At 40.3% G+C, this 22,639-nt stretch overlaps 1 long non-coding RNA gene across 2 annotated transcripts in view; it reads right to left on the bottom strand.

Moving 5' to 3' along the window:
- The window catches only part of LOC145546136 (uncharacterized), a 58,031-nt gene that overhangs the window by 3,466 nt on the left and 31,926 nt on the right, over positions 1-22,639 (bottom strand). Inside the window, exons 3-4 of one of the 2 annotated variants that reach the window (XR_014082546.1) lie at positions 16,303-16,516; positions 15,566-15,741 (exon numbers count right to left, since the gene is read on the bottom strand). The exons of the other annotated variant lie outside the window; for it this stretch is intronic. This is a non-coding gene — a long non-coding RNA (uncharacterized LOC145546136). Of the gene's footprint in view, positions 1-15,565; positions 15,742-16,302; positions 16,517-22,639 lie in introns of those variants that run through there. 2 annotated transcript variants of the gene reach the window in all.

Raw genomic sequence — 22,639 nt, 5'->3', positions numbered from 1 at the left:
AAAGAATTCTCCCTTGCATGCCTCTATTTTGGACTTCTGGCCCCTAGAATTGTGAGAGAATAAGTTTTTGGTTTTAAGCCACTACTTGTTATTGCAACCCTAAGAAACTAATACACCAATGGTCTCAGGGGAAAACAAACTTCAGTTTATATTATATGTATATTTATTTAGTTGTAATTGTTATTTAATCACAGATGATAGGAATACAATTTGAACTGGCAGTAAAATGTATTCTTGGGAAGAATACTGAGCTATTTGAAGTAATCAAATAAAGGTTGATTGGTCAAACTTTGCAAAAGTTAAGAAGTTATTTAAGCTTTAGAAAAAATTAGAAATAGGTATTTATACATTGCTCACTCTTTTTCTCCATCCCCATCTATTGTTTTCTCTCTTCTCTTCTTCTCTGTGCACAATGGCATGCTCTCCAGCAGTGGATGGTCCCCAACCTGTTTGGCACCAGAGACAGGTTTCATGGAAGACAATTTTTCCATAGACCCAGGTGGGGTGGAGTAGGGAAGGAGTGGGTAGGATGTGGTTTCAGGATGATTCTTATAAGGAGCACACAACCTAGACCACTCACACGTGCAGTTCATAGTGACGTTCATGCTCCTGTGAGAATCTAATGTCACTGCTGATCTGACAGAAAGCGGAGCTCAGGTGATAATGCAAGTGGTGGGGAGCAGCTGGAAATGCAGATGAAGCTTTGCTCACTCACCTGCCACTCACCTCCTGCTATGCAGCTTGATTTCTAACAGACATAGACCATGGCTGGGGGGTTGGGGACCTCTGCTCTATAGTACAGGAACCAAGCCATCTATGGTCCCCAAGGTTTATACCTGGAGGGTCCCACAGCCAATGAGAGTCTGACTTCTCTGCCCTCAACCCAGTCTTTTGATTCCGGAATGAGAAAACATTTTGATCCTACCTTGCTTGCTCAGATGCTTATACTGATAACAGTCAACTACAGCACAGGCAGGGCATGGTTGTGTAAAAACTTTGTATTCCTTATACAACCATATGGATGCAATTAGAAGGCCAGTAGTTTCCAGGAGAAAAAAATAAAATAAAATTCTGGGCATCCAAGCCTACAAATATCTACCATAGCATGTACATCAATATGATTAGCTTAAAAGTATAATTTTCTTATTGACACAGTTTTTGGAAAGCATGATGTCAACTTAATGTTTCTTCCTACTCTAAACCTAGTCATTTGACCAGTTGTTTAGATAGGCAGAGTGGTAGAAAAAAAAAAAAAAAAGTCTTGGAAAACATATATAGAAGTACCCGATGACTTTTAGTGTCATAGAGACCCAATAAGTGGAAAAATAATTGAGTCTTCAACAAAATCCTGGGTATGGAAATTCCACAGCATTTAGGGGTAAATGCCTCAGCTTTGGGATCCAAATAAAGCCTGTAATGAATCATTCAAATGTCCTCAAAAAGATCTATTTCCAACTTGATTAGAAATGATGAAGCATGTTGTCATCGTTTATTGAATGAGATAAAAAATAAAGTAGGGTAAATTGTTAAATTCTCCTCTATTTAGTTCTCTGTTTTTTATTAATCCATTACATCCAGTTTTTAAAGGCTCTGAATTTCATGCCTCATCCATTTTAGTACATATCCTTACATCCATTTTAGTACAAATCCTTTCCCAACCTGTACTGACAACACAGGTCTCTTGTCTCAGTGCCCTATTGGATTACAGAGATTACTGATACATATCCTGGGGTCTGTCTGTTTAGAGATTTAAAATGTACCATCCTAAAATGGAAGTGATGGCCTCAACACATGGATTTTAGCACCTCATTTGGACAGTGGAAGTGAGACTATAATTGGTAAATCTTACAATCACTTTTTGCCAAAAGGAATATTTTTCGTGTAGTGGACTATGACTAAGAATCTTTTCCAAGCCATAGGAGCCAGTGGATACTCTGAGGTTAAAGGAGCAAAGGGAAATGTTTTAAAAATATGCTATTTGCCTGTTTTCACAATTGACTTCTCTATTGCATAAGGAGCCCTTTGGTCAATATTTAGCTGGTTGTTGTTGTTTAGTCTCTAAGTCATATTCAACCCTTTTGCAACCCCATGAACTCCACTCCACCCCAGGCTCCACTGTCCATGAGATTTTCCAAGCAAGAATACTGGAGTGGGTTGCCATTTCCTTCTCCAGGGCATCTTCTGACGCAGGGATCAAACCTGTCTCTCCTGCATTGGCAGCTGGATTCTTTACCCCTGAGCCACCAGTAGCCCAGTTAATACAGTGATGGATTGAAAGACACACTCCTGAATGACAGAGTGGTGGATGCTGTGAGGCCCAGGTCAGGTATACCCTTTCAGACCCAGGGACTCTTTCAGTTGCTAGGAGTGCTGGCTGCTGACTTTAAAGGGCCCTGCATTGTCCCAGGTTACATCCTCTTCTGAATGCAGTCTGCAGCCTGGATTCATCCTGGATAGAGGGGCGCAAAAGCCCCACTGCCAGATTGTTCAGTGGTAGAGAATCTACCTGCAATGCAGGAGACCTGGATTTGATCCCAGGGTCAGGAAGATCCCCTGGAGAAGGAAATGGCAATCTGTTCCAGTATTCTTGCCTGGGAAATCCCATGGACAGAAAAGCCTAGAGAGCTACAGTCCATGGGGTCATGGAGATGGGCATTACTGAGTGACTTAGCACGTAGGTACGCATGCCTTGCCTCTACTTGGGACAACTCTGAAGGGCCATCTTGGCACTCGAGCTTCTCTGGTGGAGGATAGATAGAGGCCCCAATGGCACCTGCATCACAGGTCAGAGTTTCCCCCTGCCCCACCCTGTTGCTCACGCATCCATAGATAGGTATTGTTCCCACAGTACTCCCCAGGTTACCACTGGTATATACATCACTGCCTCGGACTCCTTGAGGACCCCAACCAAAGACAGAGGATTATATTGAAAATATTGGACCCAGAAGCAGTGGATCTGAAACAGCTGAGAAAATTATTCTGGCAAGAAGGTGCAGTCAAAGAGAGCTCTACACTAAATCTCTAGCTACTTTCCAGCAACCAAGTGAGTGAACACTTGAATTTTTGCACACTCTTTGGTTCTCTCAAAGGGAAATAAATTGAAAAGGAAAGAGGAAAAGAATATAAGGAGGAAAGGAGCCAAGTTGCTGTTGTCCAGTCGCTCAGTCGTATCAGACTCTGCGACCCCGTGGACTGCAGCATGCCAGGCTTCCCTGTCCTTCATCATCTCTCGGCGCTTGCTCAAACTCATGTCCACTGAGTCAGTGATGCCATCCAACTATCTTGTCCTCTGTCGTCCCTCTCTCCTCCTGCCTTCAATCTTTCCCAGCATTGAGTCAGGTCTTTGCATCAGGTGGCCAAAGTATTGGAGTTCAAGCTTCAGCATGAGTCTTTCCAATGAATGCTCAGGACTGATTTCCTTTAGAATTGACTGGTTTGATCTCCTTGCAGTTCAAGGGACTCTCAAGCTCAGACCATGAACTCCTTATTGCAAGGAGGCAAGGGGGAAGAAGAAAAGAAGAAAAATGTGAGCTGAATAAACAAAGTCTGTTTTGCAGTTTTACACTTTTAAGAATTCTGTTTAACTAATTGCAATAGTTATTTTTAGAGTATAGTTACCATTCATTGGATACCAATTATAGACTTACTACTTTACATGTGCTATTTCTAAACCTAAAAAAAAAAATACTGCCAGGGAGATAATATTATCAGAGAACTTAAGTGATTTACCCAAGGCACAGAGCTAGACAAAAGACAAAACAAGAATTTAAAATAAGCGTTAGCACTAAATCCTGCTGTCTTTTCTTTAAGTAAGGTGCTGCCTCTCTTCTCAGTGAGGAACTCAGAGCCACACCAGGAACAAAGTTTGGCTTTCGTTTGAAAGATAGCTACTGTAATACTTGGGACTCTTCTCCCAGCAAGGGACAGAGACTCAATTCAAACTAGCTTAGATGATAATGTATTATGAATGAGGATACTAAGATGTTTCATGGAATCTAAGAAAAGATATTACTTGATCTCAGAGAAAAATTGCAACCACGGACAACAAAACTTTAAGAATTCACTTTCTCTTTGCCACATGTGGAAAACATTATAGCCAACATCTTTGGAACTTTACAGCTCTGAGTAGAAAGACCAGCTTATTTTCTTTGTCCCAAGGGGAAAAAAATATCCCACTTCATTAGCCAACCCCAAACCAGTCACCTCTGACCTGGGATCAGAATTACAATGTAATATGTTTGTCTTTACTATACCCTGTGGATAGAAGCAGTAAGAAGAGAAGAAAGATTCTAGAAAAAGGGAGAGGGGGCAAGGAAGTTAATAAATATCACCATAGATTCATTATATGTACTCACAACTTACAAGCTCCATAAATTTGTATGCAGAGTAGCATTTTGACTTTTTTTAGATATCTCCAAAACATATCTCCATACAGTTTGTCAATTTAGTGAAAGAGGGGATGCAGGTTTAGCTTGGAAAGCAGCTCTAAGATTATAACCTTATCGTGACAGTGTGTGTGTGCATGTGTGTGTGTGTGTGTGTGTGTGTGTGTGTGTGTGTGCGCAACCCAAAGGAAAGGGATGGAAAAGATAAAGCAGGAAGTAAAGTCTGGTTCATCGGGGAAGCTAAAACTTGCCTCACTTAAGCCGGAAATTAATTTCTTCTTGATGATGGTGACAGGAGATTGAATAGAAACAGTAGGTGATGAAAAGCCTTAAGATACATTTTTCTGATGGCATTGTGCATTAAATTCTAAGAGAAATTAAGAAGTGAGCTTATGCCTCCCTTGGAAGTGAGTTAATAATCAGATATATACTTTATTAACATAGGCTTCAAACCATTTCCACTCCAGCCTGGCCAAAGGGGCTCCCCAAAGGAGCAGGGTTTCTCTCCAGGCCCTAGTTGCAGACTGAGTTGCACACCCACCTTCGCAGTGCGCAAGAGAACAAAAGGGCCTTTCATTCTATCCTCCCTAGAAGGACTCGAGGTGGAAAATGGCTATTTGTTCCCTCTGCGACATATATGTCTGATAATATGCGTGGGCATGCATAACTGACTGCCTGCATTATGTATGAATCAGACCCCACTCCTGTTCAGCAACAGCTGGAGAGATTTTTCTCCTCCAGATACCCAGCTGCAGTATAGCCCCTCCCCCCACACACGTGCCTGCACCACACACGCACCCTATACACGAGCACTGGGCACAATTGCCCTAATTTACCAGAACCTAAGGACCACTAGAGCCAGCGCATTGTGTTTGTGAGTTGCCTTTCTTTTATTAAAATGTGTTTTTCTTCCATAGTCACTGCTGCCATTTTATTAATGGAACAAAGACTCTGGCCAAACAAGCACCCTAGTAATCACCTCAATTCATTCTCACAACCAAAGGCTTCTAAAAAACAGTTTTGTTTTTTTTTTTTTCAAGCTATTGGTTGGATGATCCCCCTGGGGAAATGCTTGCCACTTTTAAAGATGTTTTGAGCCAAGAGAAACTAGGATAAAGGCACTATTGGGTAGTTTTTCTTGTTGCTGTGTCTTTGTTTTCACAATCCATTATCACCAAGTTCCTGATCTCTTTTACTGAAAACAAGATGTTGTTAAAAAAAAAAAAAATAGAATTTTTACCCAGGCCTAAGTTGACGCACCATCTAAATGATATTTTTAGGATGAAGGCTGTAAAACCGCTGCAAAAAACAGTGGCCTCCCGAGAATTCAACTTACCTGGCCATTTACAAAATATTTTAATGAAATGAATATTAAAACATTTTGGGGTCAGAAGATCTGAGTAAATTGCTTGAATTTTGCAATTCCTGCTGGATGTGTGCCATCCTACAAAATAGCTTCTATGTCAAAGAAAGAAACATTATATGTTAGAAAATGTTATGGGGAGTGATGTAAGTTTGTTTCACTCTATTTAACAGAAGGGAATGTGTTTGTGGGCTTATAAACAACCTAATCTATGGGCTGAAAATATCCTGCCAAAACTGACCCCTGGCCATCTTCTCTCCCCAAGAAAGCCTCCTAGAGTAAGCTCCTTGTAAAATGTTTCCCAAATAGACCAGACTTTATACAGTGGCCTCCCGAAGATTCAAAGGAAAACATAATAATCTTTGATAAACTTGGATGCCTAGTTGAAAAAGCTATATGAAGAGTCTAATGACTGTTTCCTTGCTGGAATGTCCTCTATAGCAGAGGTCAATCATCCATTCACTTTCTCCATCAGACAGCTCGAAAGAATAAGAACATAAAGGTAATCTCCTCTATCTCACCAGATTTCTGAGGTCAAAGCATTTATGCAGTGAGGTCTTTCAGTACCATTAACCGTGAAAATAGCCAATATCAAAATAATTCTGAATTTCAAAACCAATTTGAGTTTTAATCTGAGTATTCAGGCTATTCACCCTTGATATTGATGCATCCAACCATTGGTTCACCTTAAAGTGGTCAAATTGATGAGGTCAGTGACATTCAATAAGAGACCGCAATGTCCTGTCACCATTGTTTGTATGACTGTGTTTCGCTTTTCTCATTCTTCCCTCAGTACAGAACTTTGAGATGGTGGGTTGGGAATATATTAGAAAATTTGGAGGCTTCTGGCTGTTTTTGGCTGTGTGCCTTCCCCCCTTTCAGCAATGGTGTGAGGGTGGTGGAGAAGGTGAGCCTATTGGAGAGGTCAGTGGGGACAGAGGGTTATTTAATGTTAGGGGGAACATGGTATAGCGCTCATCAACATGATGTTGAGCCAGACCATACTTGGAATTAAAAAGATATGAGTTTTAATGTTTTAGCTTCACTCATAACAGATTTTTCTCTGAGCCTCATTTTTTTTTTTTTTTCCTGCTGCACTGGGTCTTCATTATAGCACGTGGTTCTTCGTTCCTCAGTAGTTGCCTGGTGGCGTGTGGGATCTTAGTTCTCTGACCAAGGAGCAAACCCAAGTCCTCTACGTTGGGAGGTGGCTTCTAAACCATTGGACCACCAGGGGAGTCCTTGAGCCTTGTTTCTAAAACAGAGATAATATCTTCCTTTTTAAGTATTAAATCTGATCTTGGAAGGGAAGTGCCTAGCATGGTGCTTGGCACAGAGTAAACGCTCAATAAATCTAAGTTACTCTCTCCACTGCTGTTCAGTTGTCTGCTGCCACCATCTAGAACTCCAGCCTATTTGTCTAGGGCCCTGTAAATCACCATTTTTATATATCATCTATTTTAATTCTTACAGGAATCAAAAGAAACAATTATTATATCACCATATTAGAAATTAAGATGCTGAAACTTAAATAATTTGCCAAACTTGAGTCCAGACATTTTTCTCCAGAGTCAGGATTCTTTGGTACTGTAAAAATTTTACATGATAGATTTCACCACTTCTACTTGCCATTATAACCCTTTCCTTCCATGTTTTCTAATATTGAATGTATAATGCTTTTGAATACAAATGGATAAAAGGCTATACAATTCATTGTATATATTGTAAAAAGATCTCTCTGGATAACTATGCAAGGGACCAGTTAAATTCATTTACTAGTCTATTGAGGCCAATTTCTCCATTCTCAAGCTCAAAACACATTGTATTCTAAGCCCATGCTTTGAAGAAATCTAGTAATAAAGAGTTGTCTGTGGGAGGTCTGTTCCTTGTTGTTTCTGAATTATCATTAAGTGGACATATGGTAAGTTGAATTCATACCAACATTTCTGAACCTATTCAATTTTTTTAAGTGAATTAAAGGGTAACATCAGTTTGTAAGCATTTTCAGAACTATTCCACTGAAATTAGGTTTTACTGATGCCAGTTCTTCTCATGATATCAATAAAGAGTTGAGTATAAAAGAAAATGGATCTTTTCAAAAAGATAGCCAAATCAAACATGCCTGGTATAGGATTTGGGATTATGGATGTTACTCCTAAATTAAATGCTTTCGATGGTGAGCTGTCATTAAAAATTACAGTTTTAACATTGCTTTTCCAGCATTTGCAAATCACGAAGATGACTTATGGAAAACAATTTTCTTCAGTGGCTGGGCTCTCCAGCTGCCTGTAATTTGATTATAAATTTCAAATATACTTTGTGTGGCAGAGGGTATATGCTGAGAAAGGAGTGTTAGTGGGGAAGGAGGCAGGGACTATAGTCTTTCCTGAGTAACTGAGTAACAGAAGTGAGCATTAGATATTTACATTTAGCATTTCAAAGCCTACAGATCAAGGGCAAATTTTCACCATCTTGATAACATTAGTCTCAGTAAATACTATTCCCTTTGTGCCCCAGAGGAAAAGATCAAATTACCCCAACAAACTTACACAGTTGAGAGATTTTAGTAATTTTCCCATCCTATTTTCTTTCTCTCCCTCTCTCTGTCATAGACAGCATAAGTTGCTCTTAAGGAAAGTTATAATGTGATGAAATTAGATTATTCTTCAGTAATAAATGATTATTCAAACCTTTTGGAAACATGTCATTCTAGTATACACAATAGTAGATCTCCTTTGTGTTTTTGGAGAATCAGAAAGGGCTTCTGAAAGAGACATGGAGTTCCAGCCTTTAATAGGCTTTGAAAAATACCAGACTTGAGGGTAGTAAGTTGACGCCATTGGGAAAATTCAATAATATTCTTATTTTCCTATTATCATAGAGGCATCTGCTGCTCGGGGGGAAATAATGAGATAAAGGTTTCTTTCCTACACATCAGTGCCATTCAGAGATCTCATGGAAACCTGTTTCTGCAGCAAAGAAAGTGTAATTCTGCAAGTCAAGAGCAGATTGTGTCCTGTGTGACCAGACACACTGACTCCTGCTTGCCTAATATTTAAGTAGAAAGTTGACACTTGGCTCTCTGACACAAATTCTGACCTGACAAAGCAATATAATCTTCTCAAATAAGCTCAGAATAGCTAGAAAAACTTAGCTATTTACTATTGAGCTGATTTTCCGAGCCAAAGAGCCTGTTTGTTTTAAAACAACATACTCCCATCAGCCTTGCCTTCAAAAACCAATAAACTTGGAGAATACCTGAGATTTTTTTTCCAAATTATGAACATCCTTCTGATTTTATTCTCTAATTTGTACAGCACAGTAAATATAAGAGTAAATGCGTCTCTTTTCAAAATAGAGTCTCAACCCAACCAGAATTCGCTGTTTTCAATTATGATTTCCAATGGATCTCTTTTCTGGGGATCAGGTTTTAGAAAGCAGAATAAATTAATGGCAGATACTGGTCAAAATTCTGTGCTCCTTCAGGACCCAGTTTCTGCAAACTCCTCTTGGTGAAAAAATTAAAGACACATTAAAGTTCACTACAGTAAAGGGAACATATCAGTAAAAATCCCTGCTCAGGGCATTTCGTTAATATGTTTGGAATTGTAAGAGAGAGGGGATTTTCTCTCCAAACTCAGCCTCACATACCTTGGAGCTGATGAATTCTGCACATCCCTGGGATTTGCAGGAGGTTACAGAACAAGATTACGCACCCTGGTGATATATTTACTGCAAGGACAACCCGGGCACAGCTGCAGCTTGAAACCAGAAATGTGTGGAAAGAGTCTAACCGTGAAATACTTAAGGCTATTATTTCTTCGGAGCATCCTCCTGTACCCAGGAAATGAAGCCGATCAATTTTGCTTTTCTTTTTCATTGTTGTTGTTAGTTTAATGCAATTTAGTCTGAGAGGATGAAAACTGGTACCTGACTTTATTCTTTACTCATGTAAAATCAGGGCCGAGGAAAAGTCGGGTCCAGTTGATAGAGATGATATGTAGTTAACTGATTTACAAAGAATGAGAAGCAGGCAAAGCTCTCCATTTATGGTGCAAGAATGGATGGTTTGCCTCTCCTTTCAGAATTAAATTGCAAATATCAGTTAATGTTGAAAGGCTTTTTGGAAATAATATCACACTGAATTTATCAAGTGGACTCCCCAGACTTTTTTATCTTCCAGTTCCTAAATAATTATGCCGAGGGCACCACAGACAGAGCAGCTAACAAAGACAGACAATGCCTTCATGGAGTCCATAACCTTGCAAGGAAAAGAGACTTTAAAAGGAGAAGAAGGACATAGATAATAACAGAGTTACAAGCCTTGATAAAGCTAGAAAGACTAAGTACTCCAAGAGAGTGCATTACAAGCCTTGCATTTACGTGTTAATTTGTCTGCTTTCTCTTATCAGTCTATGAGATTCTTGACCAAAACAATGTGTTATTTAAAATAATTGCTTAAAAACTCCTATTGTTAACAATCTGTTCCCAGAGCCTTGCACCGTGCATGGCACATGGCAGACACTTGGTAAACTTGGTTAATTATGTTTGTTCAGGAAAATTATGGTTACTAGCATTACTCATGGAATCCTTACAGAAATCCCAGGAACTAAATTTTTCAGGTATTGAAAGTGAAAGTGTTCGTTGCTCAGTCCTGTCTGACTCTTTGAGACTCCATGGAGCCCGCCAGGCTCCTCTATCCACAGAATTCTCCAGGCAATAATACTGGAGTGGGCTGCCATGCCCTCCTCCAAGGGATCTTCCAGACCTAGGGAATGAATCTAGGTCTCCTGCATTAAAGGCAGATTCTTTACCATCTGAGCCACCAGGGAAGACCTTTTCAGGTATTAATGATCTCATTTTGTTGTTGTTCAGTCCCTTAGTCGTTCGGGACTCTTTGTGACCCCATGGACTGTAGCCCATCAGGCTCCTCTGTTCATGGGATTTTCCAGGCACGTACACTGGAGTGGGTTGCCATTTCCTTCTCCAGGGGAACTTCCTGACTCAAGGATCGAACCCATGTTGCCTGCAGGCAGATTCTTTACCAATGAGCTGGTCTCATTTTACTGATAAGAAAGCAAAGGAAAAATGGAATGATTTGCTCAAACCATCTCAGCTAATAAAACAGAGTGAAAACAGGTCTTTGAATTCTGAAACCAGTGTTCTTTCACTACACAACACTGCCTCCAGAAAAAATAGGTAAGATAGTGAATGGAAATAATACTACAACTATATACATGTTTGTTTGCATGTTCATGAAGGGGGGAAAAAACAAGGGAGGGGGAAACTTCAGAGTTGTGCATGAATTAAAATGAATTCAATTCATCTTCACATAAAAATACTATGGGTTAAAAGCCAAAAACTTTCCTGAGAATTTTGTATCTCCAGCAACCTATATTTAAACAGTTGTAATTCTTTTTAAAGAGCCCTTCTATTCAAACTTTTCAAAGAGAAGATTTGCCTTTTAGTGGGAAATCTCTTTTCCATCATAGAGGTAAAATACAACTTCACAAGTTTGGCGATTCGCTGTCAATTTTAGCGGACTTTTTTCCCCCTAAACTACTAAATTTAGTATATACAAGAAAAGAAAGGTGCAGACTGCAATATATTTGAGGCCAGACTGGAAATGTCCATAGGAGGTGTCTTAGTCAACTTGGGCTTGCCGTGACCAAGTACCAGAGACTTGGTAGCTTAAAAAACAGAAATTTATTTCTCACAGTTCTAAAGACTGGTTAAGTCCAAGCTTAAGGTGTCGGCTGGTGAGAGATCTTTTCCTGGTTTGCAAAGCTGCCTCTCTTGCTGTGTCATTATGTTGCAGAGAGTTGTCTCTGTCTTGTTCATCTAAAGCCACTAATCTTATCATTAGGGCCTTACATTCGTGATCTACTCTAACTCCAATTACCTCCCAAAGGCCATCGTTCAGTTGCTCAGTCATGTCTGACTCTTTGCAACCTCATGGACTGCAGCACTCCAGGCTTCCTTGTCCTTCACCATCTCCTGAAGTTTGCTCAAACTCATGTCCATTGAGTTGGTGATGCCATCCTCTGTCATCCCCTTCTCCTCCTGCTGTCAATCTTTCCCAGCATCAGGGTCTTTTTCAGTGAGTCGTCTCTTTGCATCTGGTGGCCAAAGTATTGGAGCTTCAGCTTCAGCATCAGTCTTTCCAGTGAATAGTCAAGGATGATTTCCTTTAGGATGGACTGGTTTGATCTCCTCGCTGTCCAAGGGACCCTCAAGAGTCTTCTCCAGAACCACAGTTCGAAGGCATCGGTTCTTCGGCGCTCAGCCTTTTTTGCTGTCCAGCTCTCACATCCATACATGACTACAGGAAAAACCAGAGCTTCGACTAGACAGACCTTTTTAGGTGCCTCCCAGGACCGCTGTTGCCAGAGCCTCTGTCCTCCCTGCAGGACACTGCTGACTCATGCTCTGCCTCACCACTTAAAGGCAGGTCGGGCTCAGTCTCTTGTGGGGGTCACTGCTCCTTTCCCTGGGTCCTGGTGTGCACGAGGCTTTGTTTGTGCCCTCCAAGCATCTCTGGCGGCTATGAGGTTTGATTTTTAAACACAGTTGTGCCCCTCTTACCATCTTGTTGTGGCTTCTCCTTTGCCCTTGGTCATGGGGTATCTTTTTTTGGTGGGTTCCCACATTCTCCTGTCGATGGTTGTTCAACAGCTAGTTGGAATTTGGGTGTTCTCGCAGGAGAAGATGAGCACACATCCTTGTACTCTGCCATCTCCTATCCCAGATTTGCCTACAATGGTCCCCAAATCCACATCTCCAAATATGATCACATTGGGAATTAGCTCTTCAAGACAGGAATTGGAAGTGGGCCACAGGGAGGGCAGGGGAGGCAGAGGGGAGACAGAAACATTCAGTTCATAATTGGAGGTATAACTAAAAGAAAGAAAGCCAGTTCTGTTTTACAAACACACACACGCGAGACTTTGTCATACTCCACACCTTTGACAAGAAAAGTCAGGGATGAGATTGTGCCTAATCTTGAGGAACTACATCTGAATAATAGAAATAAACAACCCACAATGGAAGACCAAAGAAAGCTACACTGGAATGAATCATGCATTTAACATTATTTTTAAGGAAATCAGAAATATTTAGACATAAATAAGTCGGCAGGAAAGTCAAACGCTGATATAACTGGCCCAGGAGAGCCTTTTGAATTTAACTTGAGTATCTTGGAGCTATAAGAACTGAAACATCTTCATTTTAAAAGGGTACAGTATTCATAGAAATAGATAATGTTTGAAATTTAAAACTACTCTATCGACTATTACTGAAGTGGAAAAAAATGAGCATGTTTTACATTTTGCTATCTTCTGCCTAATTAGCAAAAACCAAACAAGGAAGGACTTCCCTGGTGGTCCAGTGGTTAAGAATCTGCCTGCCAATGCAGGGCACTTGGGTTCAACCCCTGAACTGGGAAGATTCCTCATGCAGCAGGGCAACTAACCCCATGAGCCCCAACTGCTGAAGCCTGGGGCCCCTCGGGCTCATGCTCTGTGACAATGAGAAGCCCATGCACCACAACTAGAGCAGCAACAAAGACCCAGCACAGCCAAAATAATAATAATATTAACCAAAGAAAGCAAATACTGTAACACTGCTTTATTTTGGGCCTTGTAAACAAAGGTTGATGACCAATATAACCACCAGATAATCAAAAACTTGTCTGGGTTAATTGTGATATTAAGGATAAAACCTTGCACATAGTGTGTATTTATTTTGATTTGTGTCCTGCCTGCTTTCAACTAGAATTTGTGGTGGTAAAAAAAAAAAATAAACCACTATATTTGTCAACACACATTGGATTGCACGATCCAGAAAACTCCAACCCCAATGCTTTAAGCATAAAAGGGAATTTATTGGCCCACGTAGTTGAAGTCTTGAAGTAGAACCCACATCTAACACAGGAATTCAAAGAGGTCAACTGGCCTTGGCCTCCTTCATGTCTTCATATCTCAGATCTGCTTTCCTTTGGGCTGGCCCCATTCTCAGGCATCCTACTGAGTAATAAGATGGAGGTCAGAAGCTCTGGTTTTTTCATCCCATCCTGTTGGCCATTCTACTGGAAAATCAACACCTCCTTTACAGTGATGCCCGTAAAAACATTTGAATGTGCTCTGATAGGCCTGATTTGTGTCATGTCATGGCTTCATTCTTGATCCAATTACTGAGGCCAGGGCAATACAGCACAGTGAATGGCCTGGCCTAGGTTATGTTTCCACCCTTGGCTCTAAAAAAATAGAATGAATTCCCTCTAAGCCACAAGGACTGAGATTGGGGTAAAGACAAGCAAGAAGCATTGAGATTCTATTATCACAAAAGAGGGAAATATTCTTAATGTAGTTGAACACTATGGATGTCTACTACAATCTGTACAATAAAACTGAATCATTGACAAACACTAGAAGGCAGAAGTCATGTATAAATGAGGTGGTAGTCTTGAGAATAGGGAAAGGCAGGAGAGAAGGTATGTCATAGAAACATGGATTGAGAAAATCTGAATGATCAAGTATAAAACTTTGCTCTGAGTTTCTTAAAAGCCAAGGCAGAGAGACATTCAATGGAAAGAAAACACCTCATCTAAACAAAAGCAGTTCCCAGATTGCTGGATGATATAGATACTTTTCTGGCTCTGAATTCTCCAAAGAACTTGTCTCCAAGGCCTTTAAATAAGACTGAGCAACATAATGAGGTACTATTTTTTTTTTAAAGCACGTTTTTAAAAAGAGCTGGTACACATTCTGCTCAATGAAAGCCTAAGACACAGCATTACACAGTGGCTCTGGAAAGTCAATTATTCAAAAGGCTGTAGTGGCTCTGTCCAAGTATGTAACCTAATGAAGGACTCCAAGGTAGAAAACCTGCAATGAAATACTAGCCCTGCCACTCATTAGCAGAGCCACTTTGGCTTAGTCCCTCTCATTCCCTGAGCTTATGATTTTTAAGTGTAAAGAAGTGGTAATAATACCAATATCTGCTTTGTGTGAGAATTAAATTAATATATAAAAGCACTTTTAACTCTCTAATATATATGCAAATAGGTAACATATTTCCATCAGACAAATGATACTCTAGGATCTTCTAGATAAAGGATAAAGTCAGATCAGATTATACATACTTTATAATTAATTGCATAAAATGTTCAACCAATGAATCATTAAATAGTAAAAGGTTAAGTTTTCATTGCAGCTCTAATAAAAGCCTTTTTTACTCCTCCCTATTTATTATTATTTTATTATTTCCCATGTTTCAAATAAGTGAGAGGTCATCCAACAAAAAAACAGTTGTTTTCATTTGTGAAGTATTTTAAGACAGTGATGATAACACTGAATAAAGCTTTGAGGACATTATTACCAATGTGATCCCTACCACCACCATTACTTCTACCAATTGCTACAATTTATTGAGCATTTACTATGGGTGAGGCAGGAGATGAAATGCTTCATATATATTTAAAACACAATCCCTGAACTAGGAGTGAGAAAGGTGAGTTTTATAATGCCCCTCAAGAGCAGGAAAACATTAAACTAATTACTTATCTCTGGTCCTGGTTTTCTCTAGGGTTGGATCAATATTGATTGTACATCTTAAAAGTTTCCTTCCAGACTTCAGTATTCTATTACTTTGTTAGGGTCAACTTCATGGTGCAAATTCTCACATTCATGTCATTTTTTGTTGTTGTTGTTGCTGTAAAGTGAGGCATATAGGATCTTAGTTCCCCAACTAGGGATCAAACCCGAGCCTGTGCAATGAAAGTGCAATGTCTTAAACACTGGACTACAAGGGAAGTCCCTGTGTTATAAGTGCTTTTATCTCAATTATGAATTTATACTTTTCTTAGAATGTTCTCTTTGGTAGTATATCAAAAGCAGCACCATCATTTTTCTTCAACAAACCTGATGGGATAATCTTCCCGAAGAGAGAAGGGCATGTTTACCACAACTTGTGGAATTTTGTGGAATGTGTTCCCTGAAAGAAAATAGCAAGGAGTCAATAAGTTTGCATTATTGCCTTAAATTACTGAGTGGACGTTGTATTTCAAGAAAAAAAATTTTTGATTTTTTTTCCTTTATTTATTTAAATTTAAAAATTTGAGATATAATTGGCATAACATGATTTCTTAAACTCCCTAGCAGTTCAGCGGCTTTCATCAGTTAAGATCACAGTTATCAGTAGTATACCAAAATGGTACCTATCAGTGGTTTCTCAAGTTTGGTTACACATTATAGTCACTGGGGAATTTTTAAAAAATATAAATGCCTGAATCCCACTACAGAGATTCTGCTGATATTGGTCCGGGGGCATATTGGATATCGGGGTTATTTTTACCAGTGCTTTTCCAGAGGATTCTGGAGAAGGCAATGGCACCCCACTCCAGTACTCTTGCCTGGAAAATCCCATGGACGGAGGAGCCTGGTAGGCTGCAGTCCATGGGGTCGCTAAGAGTCGGACACGACTGAGCGACTTCACTTTCACTTTTCCCTTTCATGCACTGGAGAAAGAAATGGCAACCCACTCCAGTATTCTTGCCTGGAGAATCCTAGGGACGGCGGAGCCTGGTGAGCTGCCATCTATGGGGTCGCACAGAGTCGGACACGCTGAAGCGACTTAGCATAGCATAGCATTCCAGAGGATTCTAATGTAGAGTCAAGACTGAAATTGACTGCCCATCTGGTGTTATCAGTGAGGCAGGGCATCACATACTTAAAGAAGATGTGTCACTCTGGAAGAGGTGGGGGATGCTCTGTTGGAAAAAAATCAGCAGGATCAACCAGTTGAACCTCATTCAATACTTACATGCTATGCAAAACAGGCAGTATAGAAAACATTTGATTTTTAAGACGGATTTTTTACTTATGTATGTTACTTGGGAAGCTCATTGACTGAGTGGAGAAGAAACGTTATGTCATTTCTTCAGTGGGAGCCTGTGTCCTTTTTCTTTTTTTTCTACTAGTTTTTAATTGTCAAAATCCAGAGGTTAAGAATCTGCCTTCCAATACAAGGGACACTGATTTGATCCCTGGTCAGGGAACTAAGGTTCCATATGTCACAGGGCAGCTAAGCCTGAGCACCACAACTCGTGAGCCCTATGGGCTCTGGAGCCTGTGTGCTGTAACTAAGACCTGGTGCAGTTAAATAAATAGATAAATATGTATTTTTAAAGAGACTTAGGGGGAAAAAAAAGCCAGAGGGGGCACCTGGGTAGGGTGATTTTTATTTACCACATTCTCCTGACCCTCTAACCCTTATTGGGCATCAAATTTCTTTTTCTAATTCCAAGGTTTTTTGGACATGGTTTATAACATCATTATATCCTGCAAGGTCTATTTTAATTGACAGAACCAATAGACACAAGAAATCATGACCAAAATAAGAAACCAACTCGAGTAATCCCTTGGGGATTGCTTTGCTTTCTTAAATAAAATCAAACACATGGTCCTGCTCAGGCATGTTTGGGAAATTACACCCATTATGTCTTTTTGTTTGCTTTTAAAACCTGCTTCTTTCATTTCTTGCAAATTTTTCTGTCCAAAGCTAAATTGATTCTGCACAGCAAAGATAAACTCCAATCCAGAAACTGGAAAGAAAATGTTTATGTGGTTGAGGTGCACATTTATAGAATTCCTGATTGGGTGGTGAGATCTAGAAGATCAGCAGTCCAGCTTCTGGTGGATACAATAGTCCCTTTTCAGTTCGTTGACATGAGAGGTTTTCATCTCCACCATGAAGCTTGTCAGGTCTGGTCTACAGATGGCTGATATTTTTGATCTTTCTTATATCTGCTTGTGACTTCTTAGAAATTTTGAGGTTACATGTATAAATAATATGGAAGGAAGTGAATGCTTGAGGTTAATGTTTGAAGGAAAAACCAGGGAGGGGACTTTTTGCTAAAGGTTTTTTTTGAAAAGCACTCTACTTTCTACAGACTGAGGTAGTAACCCCAAGATAAGGGGTTTTCACGAATTTTTTTTCAGTTTTTATAATGAACACAAAACTATATCCCATAATCTGAAGCTGAGATATTCAAATTAGTCACAGTGTTATACAAATTTTTTGTTTGTCTTTCCATTTTACAATATGATGAGAGAAAACTAAGACGTTTCAAAAAGCAAAAAGCAAAATAAATAAATAAATTTCCTCCATTTATGAGTTAAAAAAAAAAAGGCCACTAATAATAAATCATATACTCACTGACTACTTGAAGATTTCAGAGTTTTTATTTTCTTGTATTGATTTTCCTATTGGTAAGAGTTGTTAATAATTTTCTCATGTCTCAGCCTTTATCACTATTAAATAACCTGTTTTGTGTGTGTGTGTATGTCGTGTGTGGGACTAACATAGTGTTGTAGGTTGGTTGTACTTCAAAAAGCAAATAAACAGATTTGTAGAAAAAGAGATCAGAGGACCTTCCCTGGTGGTCCAGTGCTTAAGTTGCTGAACTTCCTTTGCAGGAGACAAATGTTCAATCCCTGGTCAGGGAACTAACATCCTGCATGCTACACAGTGTGGCTGGAAAACAGAAGAAAATTAAAATTTTTATAAAAATGTAAAAAGAAACCCAAGAGATCAGACTTATGGTTACCAGAGATGAGGGTGGGGGAGAAAAAACTCGATAAAGGCAGTCAAAAGTTACACATCTCCAATTATAAAATAAATAAGGATGTAATGTACAACATGATTAATAGAATTAGTACTGCTGTATCAGTTCAGTTCAGTCGCTCAGTCGTGTTCGACTCTTTGTGACCCCATGAGTCGCCAGGCCTTCCTGTCCATCACCAACTCCCGGAGTTTACCCAAACCCATGTCCATTGAGTCAGTGATGCCATCCAACCATCTCATCCTCTGTCATCCCCTTCTCCTCCTGCCCCCAATCCTACCCAGCATTAGGGTCTTTTCCAATGAGTCAACTGTTCCCATGAAAGTTGTTAAGAGAGTAAATCCTAAGAGTTCTCATCACAAAGAGAATGTTTTTCTTTTCTTTTGTATCTATATGAGATGATGGATGTTCACTAAATTTTTGTGGTAATCATTTTGTCCTGTATGTAAGGCAAATCATTACTTTGTGCATCTTAAACTTATACAGTGCTGTATGCCAATTACTTCTCAAAAAAACTGGAAGAAAAAAGAGAAGTTTGGGCTGTATATAATAGAAACCAATTCTTGGTTAGTTTAAGCAAAAAATTAAGCTTCGTTGCAGAGTAACTGGGATTATTTCATGGTACCTAAGAGCTAAGATATGTCAGTGTTTTAGGGTGCTTTTAAAATGGTCTCAATGACCCCTGACTTCTGGTATTTACACTGTGTATTATCTCCTCCCCATGAGTGTAGACTAGAAATAGTGACTTCTAACAAACAGAGTACAGCAAAGTGATGGGATGTCTCTTCTAAGATGAAGTTATAAAATTCTGTAGCTTCCACCTTGTTCTTACTCTTTCCACTCTGATGAAGGCAGATGCTGTGATGTGAGCTGCCCTCTGGAAAGCTTACATAGCAAGGAGTTGAGGACAGCCTCTATCCACAATTTAGAGGAACTCAGATTCTTGATGTAACAGTCTGCGAGGAACTGAATCCTGCCAACAACCGTGTGAAAGCTTGGAAGATATCCTTGCCTAGGTGAGAATTCAGATGAAGCCACAGCCTTGGTCAGCACCTTGACTGTAGCCTTGTGAGAGATCCTGAGATGGAGGGTCCAACTAAGCCACGTCTAGATTCCTGACCCACAAAAATTGTGGGGTAATACTTGCTGTTGTTTTAAGTCACTTCGTTTTGAGATAACGTGTTACATAACAATAGGTAATACAGTCAGCAACAGAATGCAGGAACACTGGGGGAAATCTATAAAATATTTCTTTCTGCTCCTTGATTCTCTTTTCCTCTGGTTGTCTGTCTCACTGAGCTCTTGTTACCAAAGCACTTTGCTTGCTCCTCAGTGCAAAATATACCAATAGTTCCCACATTTACCTGCTCTCTGTTTCTGTCATACAGAAAGAAATCAATGTCTTTTTAGGTACATTTTCAAAACTATCATGGCAAGAATCAGACTGGCTGATCTAGGCTCAGAAGCCCATCTTTGAACCCATCATCTCTCTCAGGAAGGAAACATGCAAGGAAGATTGTGATTGATCTTGCTTGGATCAAGTGTACTAATGCAGTAGTGTCTATAGTAGCTATGAAGACTGGAGAAGGTAGATTCGTAATTAGCTTCACAATTTTGCTCACTTTGGCTTATTGTTTGAATAATTTGAATTGCTAATATGTGTTGTAATATATTTGAATGAATAATCTAACAAGCACCATTACTCTAAAAAGTAAATATAGGGGAAAAAAAAGACCTTTAAAACATTTCCCACCTAGAAATGCATCATATGAAACTTGGCATTTGTGCAAGGTACATGCCAAGAAGGAGAAAGTAATAGACACTGACATGCTTGATTATTCGGGAAGGATATGGTTTGACATTTATGCCAACTGAAGGTTCTTACTCCCATTGTATCACAGGCTCCTTTGGGCCTCCACTCTCTGCCTATTGTCCTACATGTGTAGAAAAACTGATAAAATTCCAGCAAAGTGGGGGTGGGGGGGGATGTAAGATGAGTTGTTAAGCCAGGATGGTGAGCATTTACCAAGCCATGGTGTTTCTCCAGTTACAGTTGTGTAGTTGTGACACATGAAAAGATCCCTTTGGACCTGCCAGCAAGTAAAAGAGCAGAACACTGACTATGATCAAACAATGTAGACAAAACAAAGTGGCTTTGCTGCTCTCTCAGAGGGATCCAAACAAAACAAACGATGCAAGGTTATATTATATATTTATTGATTTTTTCTTTTTTGGAGGGGACACCCAGATGGTTGACCATCAGACTTGCTTTGTGTATCAAAAGTGTTTTACAAAAATTAGCTCTGAAATCAGAGGAAATAAGCATATTTTTCTGCACTTCTGGTGTACTAGGAGTATCAGTGAGAGGTTTCAAAAAAAAAGCATCCTGTTGGAAATGGCCAAGATTATATAATGATGTGTGCATGATGCTAAAGGGCAGTTAGTCTGTGCATGGGCTGCCTTGGGAATCAGAGGCAGGAATGGTGGGGTGATGAGCACACAGCATCCATATGCAACACAGCGAACGGCTGAGGCACCTGGGCTGTAGAACCACTTGGGTCCAAGTCCTGCTTTTGCCAAGTACTAGACTTCAGGCACATAGTTTATATTCTGTGCCTTGGTTTCTTCATCTCTGAAGTAGGGAGAAAGTTCAGAGTACGTACCTTTATACTCTTGTTGTTAAGATGAGATAAGATAATTGATACAAAGAGTCTGGCACAATGCCTAATATATACCAAGCACTCAAATGTTAGCTAATATTATGACTTACTTTTTGATATCAGTTATTTAAACTCCCTCAACCCTAATGTCCTCACTTGTCAGATAGGGAACTAATTGTAGCAATGACACATATAAAGTTATGTGTGTGACTCACTGGAAAAGGCAATGGCAACCCACTCCAGTACTCTTGCCTGGAAAATCCCATGGTGGAGGAGCCTGGTAGGCTGCAGTCCATGGGGTCACAAAGAGTTGGACACGACTGAGCGACTTCACTTTCACTTTTCACTTTCATGCATTGGAGAAGGAAATGGCAACCCACTCCAGTGTTCTTGCCTGGAGAGTCCCAGGGACGGGGGAGCCTGGTGGGCTGCTGTCTATGCGGTTGCACAGAGTCAGAAATGACCGAAGTAACTTAGCAGCAGCAGCAGCATTGTGACCCAGCATATGATATTATGCACACATTTCATCTAATATATGTTTTCTTAATTCTTTGAAAGTGAGATGGGAAACTGAGCTGAGAGTTGCTTTGCAATGATCTAGGGTCACAGCTACAGTCAACATGGTGGTGAATTAGTTTTTATGACAAAGGACCACAAACTAGACAGGTTGAAACAACAGAAATGTATTCTTGCTCAATTTTCGAGGCCAGGAGTCCAAAGTCAAGGTTAGGTTACAGCAGGGCCATGTTCCTTCTGGAGGCCTTGGGGGAGAATCCTTCCTTGATTCTTCCAGCTTCTGGTGGTTCCTGGTGTTGCTTGGTCTCTGGCTGAATAACTCCAGTCTCTGTCCCTGTCTCCACATGGCCATTTTCTCTGTATGTTGCAGTGATGGTTTAGTTGCTAGGTCATGTCTGACTCTTGTGACCCTATGGACTGTCAATTGCCAGGCTCCTCGGTCCTTACAATTTCCCAGGCAAGAATACTGGAGTGGGTTGCTATTTCCTTCTGGGATCTTCCCAACCCTGGGATCGAACCCGCATCTCCTGCATTGCAGACAGATTCTTTACTGCTGAGCCACCAGGGACGCCCTCTTCCCTGTGTCCTGTCTCCAATCTCCAATCTGTCTACTCAGTTCAGTTCAGTCGCTCAGTCGTGTCCGACTCTTTGCAACCCCATGAACCACAGCACGCCAAGCTTCCCTGTCCATCACCAACTCCCTGAGTCCACCCAAACCCATGTCCATGGGGTCGGTGATGCCATCCAGCCATCTCATCCTCTGTCGTCCCCTTCTCCTCCTGCCCCCAATCCTTCCCAGCCATCAGGGTCTTTTCAAATGAGTCAACTCTTCACATCAGGTGGCCAAAGTATTGGAGTTTCAGCTTCAACATCAGTCCTTCCAATGAACACTCAGGACTGATCTCCTTTAGGATGGACTGGTTGGATCTCCTTGCAGTCCAAGGGACTCTCAAGAGTCTTCTCCAACACCACAGTTCAAAAGCATCAATTCTTTGGTGCTCAGCTTTCTTTACAGTCCAACTCTCACATCCATACATGACTACTGGAAAAACCATAGCCTTGACTAGACAGACCTTTGTTGGCAAAGTAATGT

This window comes from Giraffa tippelskirchi, chromosome 4 (genome assembly GCF_054371585.1).
Source record: "Giraffa tippelskirchi isolate mGirTip1 chromosome 4, T2T-mGirTip1v1.2.pri, whole genome shotgun sequence".
NCBI lineage: Eukaryota > Metazoa > Chordata > Mammalia > Artiodactyla > Giraffidae > Giraffa > Giraffa tippelskirchi.
Note: the sequence above shows the minus strand (reverse complement) of the source record. Positions and strands in the feature narration are given on the sequence as shown.